The 16,658-nt window shown below is 40.5% G+C and overlaps 2 pseudogenes; one reads left to right on the top strand and one right to left on the bottom strand.

Moving 5' to 3' along the window:
- Window positions 1-4,375: 4,375 nt before the first annotated feature.
- LOC114047397 lies at window positions 4,376-4,911 on the bottom strand (annotated as a pseudogene).
- Window positions 4,910-11,635, top strand: LOC114047212 (annotated as a pseudogene).
- The last annotated feature ends 5,023 nt before the right edge of the window (window positions 11,636-16,658 follow it).

Genomic DNA, 16,658 nt, shown 5'->3' with positions numbered 1-16,658 from the left:
TTGCTATAGAGCTTCCAATAGTATGTTTAATTTAGGAAAGACAGTACAGATTGACAACAAGCTGGACCCAGAGTTAAAGAAGAGGAGACTGGGCTGGATTACTTTGGGGAAATTACAAAGCTCTTTTACTGAATAAGCTTTCCATGAAAGCAAAGAAGCACATCTTTTCAATATTAGCATTTTACCAGTATTGTTGTATGGTATCAAGACATTGAAAAACACTGCTGCCAAAGAATTATTAAAGATGGATATCAAAGAGAAGGCAATGTAGAGTCATACAATGTGTGTGAACAGACTATAACATATAACCAATCAAGAACTCTAAAGAAGACCAAGAGGAAAGGATGCCATCAAATAATTGTATGATAGAAAGAAAATGTGGGCTGTTAATATAGCAAAAGCAAGGGATGATGGATGGAAAACCAAAGTGCTCAATTGGTACTTTTATGATATTGGAGAGAAAATACAGAAAAGTCTATCATATAAGGTAGACACCTTCCAGTCAACTTTGGTGAGAACATGAGCAAGAGTCCTACTAGACTGAAAAGCATGGATCGGTTCCAAATGGTATCATTGGAGGAAACTCCTACATCAATAAAATCCCAGGTTCATTTGAGTATTTGATGAAAAGATCATTTTCAAGGGGTGGAGCCAAGATGGCAGAGTGAAAGCAGTGACTTGCTTGAGCTCTCCCCCAAACCCCTCCAAATACCTATAAAAAATGGCTCTAAACAAATTCTAAAGCAGCAGAACCCACAAAAAGACAGAGTGAAACAAATTTCCAGCCCAAGACAACCTGGATGGTTGATCAAAAAGGTATATCACGCCGGGCTGGGAGAGAAGCACAGTTCGGGCGTGGGTGCACAGGCCACAGTGAACCTGGAGCAGGCCTCAGAGGACTGAATTGTGGGCAGCTGTGGGGGTTTCCAGACTTCTCAACCCACGAATGCCAAAGACAACTTAGAAGATCAGTGGGAAAAGTCTGTTTCTGCAGTGAGAGAGAAGCTAGGTCTCAGCCCCAGTTCCTGAGCGTGGCCCCGGGGTGGCTGCTTCCTCCTAAGCTTTCGGCCCATAGACTAAGAGGGAATCCAGTGGCTGATCAGAGGGGGATTGCAGGGATCTCTTTGCCAGTGCTGAGGCAGGAATCTCTTGCTTTGCCCATGCTTGGATCTGGGTCACAATTCTGAGGGGCAGTCCTGGGGCAAGGAGGAGCACTGGCATTGTGAGGTTTGTAGTGGCAGTGGAGAGGAAACACCTCGCCCCTTATCATACCGCCTTGGAAGAACTGAAAATTTACAGGTCCATAGAAGTAGCTCTGAAAACAGCTATACAAATGCCCCAAGCTTGGGACAGTACATTCTCCACATTGGAAGCAGACCTCTACCATAATAAAGAGTTTATAACTCAAGTAATTGGCTGGGATCATGAGCAAACCTTGCAAGAAGTGTCAGACCACAGAATCTTTTTTTGGTAACAAAGAAGATCAAAACATACAACCAGAAGAAGACAACAAAGTCAAAGCTCCTACATCCAAAGCCTCCAAGAAAAATATGAATCAGTCTCAGGCCTTGGAAGAGCTCAAAAAGGATTTTGAGAAGCAAGTAAGAGAAGTAGAGGAAAAACTGGGAAGAGAAATGAGAGTGATGCAAAAAAATCATGAAAAACAAGTCAACAGCTTGCTAAAGGAGACCCAAAAAATACTGAAGAAATAACACCTTAAAAATAGCCTAACCCAAATGGCAAAAGAGACCCAAAAAGCCAATGAGGAGAAGAATGCCTTAAAAAGCAAAATTAACCAAATAGAAAAGGAAGTCCAAAAGCTTACTGAGGAAAATACTTCCTTAAAAATTAGAATAGAGCAATTGGAAGCTAGTGACTTTATAAGAAATCAAGACACTGTAAAACAAATCCAAAAGAATGAAAAATTAGAAAACAATGTGAAATATCTCATTGGAAAAACAACTGACCTGGAAAATAGATCCAGGAGAGAGAATTTAAAAATTATTGGCCTATCTGAAAGCCATGATCAAAAAAAGAGCCTAGACATCATCTTTCAAGAAATTACCAAGGAAAACTGCCCTGATATTTTAGAACCAGAGGGCAAAATAGAAATTGAAAGAATCCACCAATCTCCTCCTGAAAGAGATCCCCAAAGGAAAACTCCTAGGAATATTGTAGCCAAATTCCAGAGTTCCCAAGTCAAGGAGAAAATATTGCAAGCAGCCAGAAAGAAACAATTCAAGTATTATGGAAACAAAATCAGGATAACACAAGATTTAGCAGCTTCTACATTAAGGGACTGCAGGGCTAGGAATATAATATTCCAGGGGGCAAAGGAGATAGGATTATAACCAAGAATCACCTACCCAGCAAAACTGAGTATAATCCTGCAGGGGAAAAAATGGTCATTGAGTGAAATAGAGGACTTTCAAGCATTCTTGATGAAAAGACCAGAGCTAAATAAAAAATTTGACTTTCAAATACAAGACTCAAGTGGAACATGAAGAGGTAAACAGGAAAGAGAAATCATAAGAGACTTATTAAGGTTGAACTGTTTATATTCTTTCATGGAAAGATGATATTTATAACTCATGAGACCTTTGTCAGTATTAGGGTAGTTGGAGGGAAAAAATTATATGTATGTATCTATAGATATAGATATAGATATAGATAGATAGATAGAGGGCACAGGGTGAGTTGAAGATGAAAGGGTCATATCTGGAGAATAAAATTAAGGGATAAGAAAGGATTATACTGAGAGAAGGAGAAAGGGAGAGGTAGAATGGGGTAAATTATTTCACAAAAAAACAGCAAAGAAAAGGCTTTTACAATGGAGGGGAAACAGGGGAAGGTGAGAGGGAATGAGTGAATCTTATTCTCATAGGAGTTGGCTTAAGGAGGGAATAACATACACACTCAATTGGGTATGGAAATCTGTCTTACCCTACAGGAAAATGGGGGGAGAAGGAGACAAGAGAGCAGGGGAATGATATAGAGGAGGGCAGATTGGAAAAGGGGATAATCAGAAGCAAACACTTCTGAGGAGGGACAGGCTCAAAAGAAAGAATAGAGTAAATGAGGGGGCAGGATAGGATTAAGGGAAATAGAGTCAATTTTTCACAACATGACTACTATGGAGGCGTTTTGCATAACTGCACATGTATAACCTGTATTGAGTTGCTTGTCTTTTCAATGAGGGTGAGTGAGGAGGGAGGAAGGGAGAAAATTTGGAACCCAAAGTTTTAAAAACACATGTTTAAAAAAAATGTTTTCACATGCAACTGGGAAATAAGAAAAGCAGGAAATGGGGTACAGAAATCTATCCTGCCCTACAGGAAAATGCAAGGAGAAGGGGATAAGAGAAGGGGGGGAGAGATAGAAGGGAGGGCAGACTAGGGGAAGCGATATTGAGAATGCATGCAATCTTGGGGTGGGGGAGAGGCAAGATGGGGTGAAAATTTGGAACTCTAAATCATGTGGAAGTAAATATTGAAAACTGAAAATAAATAAATTAAAAAGAAAAAAAGAAAAGAAAAAAAGAGAAAAGAAAAGATCATTTTCCCAATTCTTAAGTTTCCCTTCTTATTCTAGCTGTATTAGTTTTGTCTGTGTAAAAACTTTTAAATTCAGTGCAGTTGAAAATACCTATTTCACCTTTAACAATCTCATCTACCTTTTGTTTGGTTAAGAATTCTCACCCAACCATGGTTATGGTACCTCCTTCCATTCTCCTCTAAATTTTTAATGATATGACCTTTTATATTTAGGTCACGAATTCACTTGAAGTTTATTATGGCACTTGGTATTAAATGCTGCCCTAAACAGACATTCTGCTAAGTTACTTTCTAATTTTCTCGGAGGTAATTGTTAAATCAGGAGTTACCCCAGTGCTTTTCCCACTACACCATGATCCCATCACATAAAAAAATTAAGTGAGCAGATGAACTTGGAAAAATAGATGTCTGTACTTTTCTGAGACTATCTCCATATATAAAAATGTATTATACATGTTTAATTCAGGATGTTGCTTTGTAAATATGTGTTATCTATGAAGTTTTGCTTTGATTTTGTTACTTAACCAAAGTCAGGAGATAAAATCAAAACACATAAATTGACTTCCAGGGAAACAAAACACATTTCCAGGAATAAAAATTCAGTCTTATTAAACCACATTTACGAACTGCAGATCTCATTAGATTTTCAACTCTTCACAAAAGTTAAAGCCATTTTAGCAAAACTTTCATGCTTGTAATATTTCCAGACAAGTTTGTATTATCTTTCCAAAATGTAAAATAATATTACAAAATTCCTCAACTATTGAAATTAAGCTTTTATACTAAGTAGCAGGATGGACATTCTTTTTTGTTGTTGTTGTCAAATGTTAATTTATTGCAATAGTCTCCTTTGTAGCTTTTAATTTGCTGGGCATTCCACAGCACCACTATTGATGTCATCAATGACATCATGAGGATGCCTGCCAACAGTGTTGCAGCCCACAGACTGGGCTGTTCCAAGTATCTCTTTAATGGTTCCAGAAAGGTCTCTTGCCAAGGATTGGTGCCTCCTCTGTCAAGCAATGTTGACAATCTCATCAACAGTGATGTTTCCATTGTGCTTAATATTTTTCTGCTTCTTTTTGTCCCGAGGAGGTTCCTTTAGGGCTTTGATGATCAAGGCTGAGGCAGAAGGCACGACCCCAATCTGGGCCTGTCTATTCTGAATGGTAAGTTTCACTATGATCCTTAGCCCTTTCCAGTCACCAGTTGCCTTGGCAATGTCATCACCAATCTTTTTGGGAGACAAACCCAAAGGACCAATTTTGAGGGCCAGAGCTGATGTGGCACCAACTTCACCACCAGTGCACCTTAAAAACATGACCTTAATTTCATTAGGGTCAAACTTGGGAGGCATGGCAGCAACAAAGGTGGAGGCTTCGCCTGGATGCTGCTGGGTGGCTGCTGGTGTTGGATGAACCCAGATTCAGGATGAACGAAAGAAGTTGCACCTTCACCACCACGAGCTGGGAGCCAAAAGCTGGACATTCTTTCTTAAGTCACATTTTTTTCCTTTATCTACAATACAACAATCTATTACTGTCTTCCTCCTTTTAATTATTCTCTTTAAAGACATAAGCGGTATTTATCATCCTTTAAGAAATATTTATAACTACACCTTTTCTCTGAAGAACTCAGGACGTTAAACATACAACTTTAAATGAAGAATGTTCCTTTGATGGATTCTTAATCTCATTAATTCAGAGATTCTCTCCCTTGGTACAAACCAAAACCCATCCATGGATGTCCTCTTATTCTTCATGATTCTTGTCTGTGTCTTTCCATAAATCTTCCACAGGACATATAACCAGTACACTTCATTCGCCACCAATCTGCAGTCCTCTGGACTTCACCATGCCCCACAAACCCCTTCATTTTGGAAGTTCATTTCAGCCCTGGAACTCACACCTCAGAAGTGTGCTCCGCCTCTGGGGTCCCTCTCTGTAACTGGACAGCTCCTCCCATAAACTCCATGTAAGGAGAATGCCCAAGCCAGCTATCTCTTCATTTCATTAGGATGCATTCCTCTAAATTTCTCCATTACGCTCCTTCCCTAGGTACCTTCTCCCCTTTGTTCCCTTTACAGCTGCCTTTTGTGTGTTGTCTTCCCAGTTAGAATGTAAGCTTATTGAGGGCAGGTACTGTCTTTGTCTTTTGCTTGTATTTCCAGTGCTTAGCACAGTGCCTCACATATAGTATTTGCTTAATACATGCTTGTTAACTGACTGAGACTATCTCCGTATATAAAAATGTATTATACATGTTTAATTCAGGATGCTGCTTTGTAAATATGTGTTATCTATGAAGTTTTGCTTTGATTTTGTTACTTAACCAAAACTAAAAATAAATTAATTAAAAAAAAAATTTCTTTAAAAGAAATCGGGAGGATAATGTCTGGAAGGGACTAGTCACAAGCAAAACAAACTTCTTGATCCTGAAGGGAAGAATCAAAAGGAGTGGTAGGGGCTTCTAAGTTTTAAATAATTTCCTGCTTAACAGTGCAATGTTCAGGCTGTCCATCTATTAACCTGTGCTCTCACTGGTTGGCCAGTCCACCTCCTTCAGTCATCCATGTCCTCCATAATGTCATAGGAGCATATGACCAAGAGCTGGAAGGGACCTAAGAAATCATCTAGTCCAGTTTTATCATCTTACAAATGAAGAAACTGAGGCCTGGAGAGATGAGATTATTCACCAAGTTCGTACAGGTGGTAAGTGGAAGATGTAGGAGTTGAGGTTAAATCCTCTGGCTTCAAATCCATTGACTTTTCCATTGTGCCATGTTGCCTCTCATAAAATCTCTCAAGATTACAGAACTAAAAGGAACCTTAGAGATCATTTTGCTAAGTCCCTCATTTTACAAATGAGGAACCTTAGACAACTAGCTATCATCATCATTGTCATCATTATTTATTTATTTTTCCTTTTTGGTGAGGCAATTGAGGTTAAGTGACTTGCCCAGGGTCATACAGCTAGTATGTGTCAAGTGTCTGAAACTGGATTTGAACTCAGGTCCTCCTGACTTCAAGGCCAGAGCTCTATCACTGCACCACCTAGCTTCCCCTGTCATCATTATTTAAAGGAGATGTTTATATAGCACTTTACAGTTTGTAAAGCTCTTTACAAATCTTATCTCATTTGATCCTCACAACAACCCTAAGGAGAAGGTGCAATTATTATCTTCATTTTAATATTGAGGAAACTGACTTACCCATGGTCACATAGCTAGCAAATATCTGAGGCAGGATTGGAACTCATATCTTCCTAACTCCAAGTCCGGCGTTCTATCCATCATGCCACCTAGCTGCCTATCCCACTTCTAGCAAACAAGTCATCATTGTGAATGTGGTATAACTTACAATGCTTATGTCTAGTATGTCACCTGCAATTTTTATGATTCAGAGATTTAAGTGCTCTGTTACTTGTAGCCATGAAGTATTCCTGGCAGAATAATGTCTTTTTAAGAAAAAAATGGGCTTTTGGAACAGGCAGTAACTTGGAATCATTGAAAATACTGAACAATTTTCAAAGTACACTCCAGCCTGCGCTCTCCCTTCTTCCTACTCAATTCTGGCCTCAGCTCATTGTTCGTCTGCAGCGTCTGTTCAAGACAGATGGGCTGTCCATCCAGCTGCATGTCATAGCCTGGGCAGTAGGCATTCTGAATACAGTTCTTTCCATGTGGACTTGGTGATAGTAATAACAACAGCTCACTTTGCTATGGCACTTTCCTGAGAACAACTCTGTGAAGGAGGTATGGTGAGTATTGTTATCCCTGTTTTACATAAAAAAGGAAACTGAGAATCAGAGTGCTTGAGTGACTTATTTAACATGACTCAACTAGTAAACTAGATAGAGCTTGAATTAAAACCCAGGTGTTTGCTCCTGTTATACTATACTCTCTTTTGAATCCAGGGATCATTCTATCTATCTATCATTTATCTATCTATCCATCCATATATTTATCTTTCTTATCTATCTTTCCATCCATATATATCCATCTGTCTGTCCACCTATCTGTCCATCTGTCTATTTACCTATCATCTATCTATCCATCCATTCATCTATTCTGAACTTAAACAGCAAAAAGGAGCATTTCCATACACTAACAGAACTCAAATAGACGATTCTATATGGAACCATTAATCTCCATTTCATACTGCTTGCTTTTCAGTTCTGTGTATTACTTTCAAAAATTGTCCTTTTCTATGCTTCCCTCAAATCCTCTTTCTGTTCTCTTCTGTGCACTTAAGAATGTTTCAATTGAACTCTTTTTGGCATCACCTTCCCATCACTCTCCTTCCCAATTAAAAACTCAGAAAAAGAAAGGGAAAATAGCCCCTTATAAAAATAAGCATAGTCAAACAAAACAAATACACACAATGACTATGTCCCAAAATTTATATCTCTTTCTACACCTTCAGACTATCACCTCTCTATCAGGAGGTAGGTAACATGCTTCATCATAGTTCCTCTGGAGAAAAGGATGGTTATTGTAGTGATCAGACTTGTCAAGCCTTTTGAAGTTGTTCTAATTTGGGTTGTTGCCGTCCTTGAATAAATTGTTTCCTGGTTTGGCTCGCTTCACTCTTCATGGTTTCATACTACTCAGGATTCTCTGAAATCTTCTCTTTCATCATTTCTTACAGTGTAATAACATTCTATTATATTCATATACCACAATTTGCTTAGTCATTCTCTAACTTCTAAGAGACAATTTAAGACATTCCCTTTGATTCTAATTCTTTGCTTTCCCCCCCAGCCCCTACCACTCCTTTTGAGTCTTCCCTTCGGGATCAAGAAGTTTGTTTTGCTTGTGACTAGTCCCTTCCAGACATTATCCTCCCGATTTCTTTTAAAGAAATTTTTTTTTTTAATTAATTTATTTTTAGTTTTCAACATTCACTTCCACAAGATTTGGAGTTCCAAATTTTCTCCCCATCTCTCCCCTCCCCCAACCCCAAGACGGCATGCTTTCTGAATACCCCTTCCCCTGATCTGCCCTCCTTTCTATCTCCACCCCCCATCTCTTCTCCCCTTCCCCTTCTGTTTTCCTGTAGAGCAGGATAGATTTCTATACCCCATTGCCTGTGTATCTTATTTCCTAGTTGCACGTAAAACCAATTTTTAATATTTGTTTTTAAAACTTTGGGTTCCAAATTCTCTCCCTTCCTCCCTCCCCACCTACCCTCATTGAGAAGGCAAGCAATTTGATATAGGTTATACATGTGTAGTCATGCAAAACACTTCCATACTAGTCATGTTGTAAAAAACTATATTTCCCTCGATCCTATCCTGTCCCCCATCTATTCTATTCTCTGCTTTGACCCTGTCCTTCCTCAAAAGTGTTTGCTTCTGCCCCGCCTGGGGGCCCGGAGCGCAGCTAGAACCCGAGTGGGGCCGGCCAGACTATGGCCTCGACCCCTGCTCGCCTGCGCCAACCCCTCTTCGTGCGCTGGCTCCGCGAGTGGCCGGACGAGGCGGCAGGCTGGGCCAGCAGAGGCGCTTCGTCTACCAAAAGGCTCTGCGCTCCCTCCCGGTACCCCTACCCCTCAGGAATGGGAAGGAAGCCAAGATCCTGAAGCACTTTGGGGATGCCCTGTGCCCTATGACGGACCAGCGCCTGGAGCAGCACCGAGCTTCCAGCCGAGGAGAACCACCGGTCTCTGAGCTCTCACAGGGAGAGTTGAACAGACCCCCAGAGGATGCAGTCCCTTCTCAGTGGTTGCAGGGCCCAGGCCGGCCCAAGGCTGGTGACCGCAGCAGCTACAGCCGCCCCGACACTCAGCCGCTCGAGCTCTGCTGCTGATGCTCTACAGGGAGCAGCTGGATCCCCAAAGCCCAGGTTCACTGACCAAGGAGGAGCTAGTGAAGAGGTGTGAGCAGGAAGCCCCCAGGGCGGCTCTCAGCAACAGCAGCCAGCCCTGGCCAGCCCTGCATGCCGTGCCCTCCTTCACAGAAACCTTGTCCAGGAGACCCGGCAGCCAGGCAGGTACTCACTAACCAGAAAATGAAGATCTGGGAGGGCCGGCTGCCAGCCTGCAGCCGAGATCCACCCAATCCCCTGGAAAGGAGGCAGGAGATGGGCCCCAAGAAGCCGTGGTTCAGCTAGGCACCAGGACTCAGGCTTCAGAGCCGCCCCTCGAGCTGGGGCCAGGGAGTACAGGATCCTCTTGTGTGTGGATGTCAGCGAGACCACACGGCCTGGCGAGCTCGTCCTGGACCATGTGGTAGAATGGAAGCTTCTGAACGACCTGTGTGGCTGCATCATAGATAGGCACTTTTGGAAGCAAAAGTTCTGCCTAAAACGTCTTTACCCTGAAGGATTATACTCACTTTTGTTGGGTAGGTGATTCTTGGTTATAATCCTATCTCCTTTAACCTCGGGAATATCATATCCCAAGCCTTCTGGTCCCTTAATGTAGAAGCTGCTAAACCTCGTGTTATCCTGATTTTGTCTCCACAATACTTGAATTGTTTATTTCTGGCTGCCTGCGATATTTTCTCCTTGACCTGGGAATTCTGGAATTTGACTATTATATTCCTAGGGAGTTTTCCTTTGGGGATCTCTTTCAGGAGGTGATCAGTGGATTCTTTAAATTGCTCTTTTATTCTCTGGTTCTAGAATATCAGGGCAGTTTTCCTTGATAATTTCATGAAAGATGATGTCTAGGCTCTTTTTTTGATCATGGATTTCAGGTAGTCCAATAATTTTAAAATTATCTCTCCTGAATCTATTTTCCAGGTCAGTTGTTTTTCCAATGAGATATTTCACATTGTCTTCTATTTTTTTTGTTCTTTTGGTTTTGTTTTATAATATCTTGATTTCTCATAGAGTCATTAGCTTCCATTTGCTCCATTCTAATTTTTAAGGAATTATTTTCTTCAGTGAGCTTTTGGGCCTCCTTTTCCATTTGGCCAATTCTGCTTTTTTTTTCTTATTTTTTAATTAATTTATTTTGACTTATCAACAATCACTTCCATATGCTTTTGAGTTTAAAATTTTTCTCCCCCTTCCTCCCCATCACCCTCTCCAAGACAGCACACAATCTGATATAGGCTATATATATATTATATATATATATATATAATATATATATATACACATTTTTATTGAACATATTTTCAGATTAGTGATGCCGTAAGAAAAATTAGAACCAAAAGGAGGAACCACCCCAATTCTGCTTTTTAAGGCATTCTGCTGCTCATTGGCTTTTTGGACCTCCTTTGCCATTTGAGTTAGTCTATTTTTTAAGGTGTTACTTTCTTCAATATTTTTTTGGGTCTCCTTTAGCAAGCTGTTGACTCGTTTTTCATGATTTTCTTGCATCATTCTCATTTCTCTTCCCAATTTTTCCTCTATTTCTCTTACTTGCTTCTCAAAATCCTTTTTGAGCTCTTCCATAGCCTGGGACCAATTCATATTTTTCTTAGAGGCTTTGGATGTAGGAGCTTTGACTTTATTGTCTTCCTCTGGTTGTATATTTTGATCTTTTTTGCAACCATAGTAAGATTCTATAGTTTGAGATTTTTTGCACTGTTTGCTCATGTTCCCAGTCAATTACTTGACTTTTTAACTCTTTGTTAAGGTAGGGGTCTGCTTCCAGTGTGGAGGATGTACTGTCCCAAGCTTCAGGGGTTCTGTGCAGCTGTGTTCAGAGATACTTCTAGGGACCTGTAAAATTTCAGTTCTCCCAAGGTGGTATGATCAAAGATGAGGTGCTTACTCCTTTCCTGGCCTGTGCTCTGGTCCATGAATGACCACAAGCACTCTTTTCTGCCTTGGAATTGTGAGGAGGATTCCCTCTCCACCACCACCACAAGTTCCCCCATACCAGCACCTCCTCCTTGCCCTAGGATTGCCACCCAGGACTGCAACCCAGATCCAAGCACGGGCAAAGCAAGAGAATCCTGCCTCAGCACCAGCAAAGAGATCCCTGCATTCTTCCTCTGATCAGCTGCTAGATCCCCCTACCATCTGTGGGCTGAGAGCTCCAGAAGTAGCTGCCACCTGGGAGCTGCACCAGGGCTGGGGCTGGACTGTGCACCTCTCTCACCCAGGTGTGACAGACCTTTCCTAGCGACCTTCTAAAGTTGTCTTTGGTGTTTGTGGATTGAGAAGTCTAGAAACCACCACACCTGATAGGGATTAAGTCCCCTGAGGCCTGCTCCACATTTGCTGAGGCCGGGTCTTTGTCTACACAGCCCAGGCTGAACTGTGCTCCTCTCCCAGCCCAGTACAACAAACCTTTCTCATCAACCACCCGAGTTGTCTTGGGCTGGAAATTTGTTTCACTCAGTCTTTTTGTGGGTTCTGCTGCTTTAGAATTTGTTTAGAGTCATTTTTATAGGTATTTGGAGGGGATTTGGGGAGAGCTTAAGCAAGTCACTGATTTTACTCCACCATCTTGGCTCTGCCCCCTATTCTCCCTCTAAATGCCATTCTCAATTCCACTTGTTTCTCTATTGTGTTTGATGTCTGTTTACATCAAACAGTATGCATGTGTATATTTCAACACACCTTTGTTCATTTCAAAGAAGAGCATGGTCCATTTGATGCCCACTCCCTCCACCCTGCCCTTTATGTAGTACAGAGGATCATCTGATGTTGCACCCAATTATGTGGAATAATAAGTCCCACCCTTCTTCCTCCTTTATATACTGGCACATTCCTCCTTTTTCAATTTCCCTTTTCTTTCCCTTTTTAAGACTGTCATGAACACACTTGTGTTCACATTTAATTCCCTCAACACCCATTAAAAACATTAAAGTTCTGTAAAGACAGTTGTTTTTTTCTCACCCTATTAAAATGTTAGCACAATCTGTAAGATTTTTTTAAGCCTGTGCTCATAGGGATATGTATGTGTGTGTATATATGTATATATGCATATATGTGTATATATACACATGCGTGCATATATATATACACACATACACATGCACACACACATATATGTGTATGTATAAATAAAGCTGTTTGTGTTTTCATATTTTTAAAATACGTTGATAAAATTTTTTTAAAAGAATGTTAGCACTATTTCATCATACATCAAATAACTATGTATTTCTCTAGATTCCTGTTTTTATATTACAAAATTCCTACAACTCTCTGCCCTTTTCATTAGATATACATGAAAGCCTTCTATTACATTGAAGATCCATGTTTCCCCTTACTCATCCTTAAAGAGGAAGGGCTTATGTCTTTTGTCTTTTGCAACATTCTATTCCAAGATTTCCTCTCTTTTATAGTGGAAGCTGCTGGGGTTTTGTGTGATACCGAGTTCCTTGGTGCTGGAACTGCTTCTTTCTGGATGCTTCTAATATTTTTTCTTTGATGTAAGATATCCAGATTTTTACTTTTCTTTCTAGGATTCCTTTCAGGAGGTAATTGGTAGATTCTTTCTATATTTATTTAGTCCTTTGGTTCTAATAGATATAAGCAGGTTTTATTTATGATTTCTTGAAATATAAGGTCCAGATTTTTTTAAATTATGGTTTTTAGGGATTCTTAATTGATCTCTCCTTGACCTCTTGGTTAGGTGAATTGCTTTTTATATCAGATATCTTATATTTTTTTTTCAATAGTTTTATTTTGTTCTAATATTTCTTGCCCTCTAATGGAGCCATTAATTCCCATTTGGTCCATTCTTGTTTTCAGGGATTCCACTTCTTGGTTAAGGTTTACCACTTTGTCTTCTATGCTACTTGTTCTTTTTCCAATTCTTTCCTCAATAGTTTTGTTTTATTTTTTATCTCTTGCTTCATCTATTTAGAAATTCATGGTGTCCTTGTGGAAAACCCATTTTTTTCTCAGCTTATATTTGTTATGGCTTTAATCATTCCTTTCTTTTTAGAGATCTCAAGATTTGCAATAAGTCTTTATAATGGTCAGTGTTTTCTTTGATTTATTTATCTCTCCAGCTTTGGTTCATTAGCTTGGCCTTTGTGCCAGGGCCAGGCTGCATTTATCTATTGGGCTTTTGGATAGGGTGGTCAGCCTCGCTTGATCTCCCCCTAAGTTACCTGGGTTCTTGCACAGATCTCCACCTCCCAAAATGAGACTTCGTTGGATCTTTAAGGTCCAGAGCACTAGATCTTCAAGGTCCTCCCTAACAGTTCAGGATAATGTTGTAGACATCAAAGCCCTTCATCTGGGCGGTGCTGAACAAAGATCTGTGACTCCACAATGTTTGCTGATTGATGCCCATCGTCACTTCCCACAGATTCCAAGGTCCCTACACTGGGGCTTTCTGACCACTGTGGGCCTTTGGCACTCTTGGGAGAGTCTTCCAAACCTACAAGCTCCAGACACATAGCTTTCCAGACTACATATGTTCTTGGACCATCTTTATTTGTGCTAGGATGCCACTCTGCGCTGGTTTTACTGATGATCCCCATTCCAATTGCCTATGGGCTTCTGGCTGACTTTTTGTGCAGTTTTTTTTTGGTGAAAGAGTCACTATAGTTTCTCATTGGTTTTGCTAGAATAGGTATTTGAGAGCAGGGTGGTCTGCCTTTCATCCAGGCAGCTATTATGGCTGGAATTTCCTCTGAGACCAATTTCATGTATAATCCTTTTTTCTGTATATAGGATTATTTACATTTTTGGTGTTTATCAAATTCACAATAACACGAAGGGGATCCCACTCTCTAGCCGTAGATGTCCCCCTCTGAGGTCCTCTACTCTTCTCTCTCTATACCCGGTCTTTTGATAATAGAATCAGCTTCTATAGGTTCAATCATCAGATGACTCCCAGATCTATATACATACACCCCCCATCTCACTTCTGAGCTCTGGTTCCTCATGACCAGCTGCCTGTGGATGTCTTCTGCTGGATATCCCATAGACATTTCAAATTCAACTTGTCCAAAGCAGAACTCTTCATCTTCCCCCTAAATTCACCCCATCTATACATGTCCCTGTACCTATTGAGGGCATTGCCATTCTTCCAGTCACCCAGGTTTGTAACCTTGGGCCATTTTTTACTTTTTTGTCAGTTGCCGGGTCTGGTCTAGTCTATCTCCACAACTTATCTTGTGTCTGTCCCCATCCCTCTATTAACATGGCCACTGCCCTAGTTAAGGTCCTCATCCCTTTAAGCCTGGACTATTGCAATAGCCTCCTAATCCTTCTCCCTGATCAGGCAGTCTCTTCCCTCTTCAATCCAAACAGCTACCAAAATAATATCCTTAGGACACAAGTCTGACTATGTCATGCACCTACTCGAGTGACTCTCTATTCCTCCTAGTATAAAATACAAATTCATTTCCCATCTGGCTGCTCTGCTTTGGGGTTTCTCTGACTGACTTCTCCATCATGCCTCAGGAATCTCACTACTGGGTTAACCTTATCTATCTGTAAGATCTCATCAGCCTTGGCATTCCACCTCATTACTACCCTCTGCCTCTCATTGGAGTGTAGGGCCAGGAACTCCAAACCTCTGTTCAAGGACAGACTTCCTGTTCAGACATCTCATTTCCCATCTGGCTTGCATACTTTGGGACTTCTCTAACTGATATCACCATGCCCCCACATTCGGTACCTCTCTATCTCCCTTTTTTCAGCTTCCTGTTGTTTATTGTCTTCTCCCACTAGATTATAAACTACTAAATGGTAGAGACTGACTTTTTTTCCTCCTGTATTTGTATTCCTAGCACCTAGCACAGTGCCTGGCACATAATAAGCACTTAATTAATATTTATTGATTAATTAATTAAATTTTCCAGATTGGCATTTAAACCCTCTATAGACTGGCTACAGTCTTCTTTTCCAGGCTTACTGCATATGATTCCCCTTCACAAACTCCCCATTCTAGCCAAACTAGCTTACCTGCTGTTTCCTATAACCAGCTTTTTATCCCCGACCTCCATGCTGATGCACAGGCTGAACCTCATGCCTAGAATGCACTACCTCTTCACCTCTACCTCTTAGCATCCCTGGCTTCCTTCAAGGCTCAACTCATGAACCACCTCCTATAATAAGCCTTTCCTAGCTCCTCTAGTTGTTAGGGTTCTCCCCTTCTTCAAATAATCATTTATATACTGATTTGTTTGTAGGTAGTACCCCACAGTAGAATATAAATTCCTTTCAGATAGAGGCTGTTCCCTACTTCCTAGTAGAGTGCCTAGCATGTGTGTATTAAGTACTTACAAAAGGCTTATTAAATCCAATTGGCTTGAACATTGTGTGCAAAGCTTTGCACTAAGAGAATGAGATGATAGAAAGTTGATGATAAACATGTTTCCTGTTCTTATTGAATGTTCAGTGAAGGAAAGGAGATATGAGAAATACACAAATGACTATCAAATATAATGATATAACTCTATAGAAGAGGTACAAATTAAAATGTGAGATCTGATAAAAAGAATGGTCATCACCCATTAGGAGGGATGGTGAATCAGGCAGCCTTCACTGTTGGGGTGGTATCTGGGCAGGGCTTCCAAGGATGAATAACAATTTGACAGGTAGTTAAATGGTTTGGGTAAAATTATATAAAGAGCACTATCCACACCTTATTAGCAAACCAAAATTCCCCCTCCCACCCTCTCTGAAACAAAAAGCCAGTAATGATTGATAGAGTTGGTTAAATTCCTTTTTTTGGGATTGAAGATATACATTAATGAATCAATCAATCAATAAGCATCTGTTAAACATCTATTAAGTACATGACACTGTAAATACAAAGACAAAAGCGAAACAGATCTTATTCTCAAGACCTCACTTTCTAATAAGGGAGACTACATAAGTCATTCTTTCAATAAATATTCATTATTAAGTGCCTACTATATGCTGGACACTGTGCTAAGTGCTAGGGATACAAATATGAAGACAATCTTTGCCCTCAAGGAGCTCACCATATAATGGGGGAAACACATAGAAGGAGGTTAAAAAACGGGGACAGGGGAGGAAAGGAGAGGGAAGGGAAGGGAAAGTATCTGAAACAGAGGCATGTATATGTGTGCATCGATATATGCAAAGTAGATACATGGTAATCCTGACAGGTAGTGCACAGGTAGGTGACTGGACTTGGAAAGGCCTCATGCAAAAGGTGATATTTAAGCCAAGTCTTGAAGGAAGAGGTGAAAATGAGGAAGGAAAAGTAT

This window comes from Vombatus ursinus, unplaced genomic scaffold (genome assembly GCF_900497805.2).
Source record: "Vombatus ursinus unplaced genomic scaffold, bare-nosed wombat genome assembly UNPS02014786.1, whole genome shotgun sequence".
NCBI lineage: Eukaryota > Metazoa > Chordata > Mammalia > Diprotodontia > Vombatidae > Vombatus > Vombatus ursinus.
This window is presented reverse-complemented; position numbering and strand designations above follow the sequence as displayed.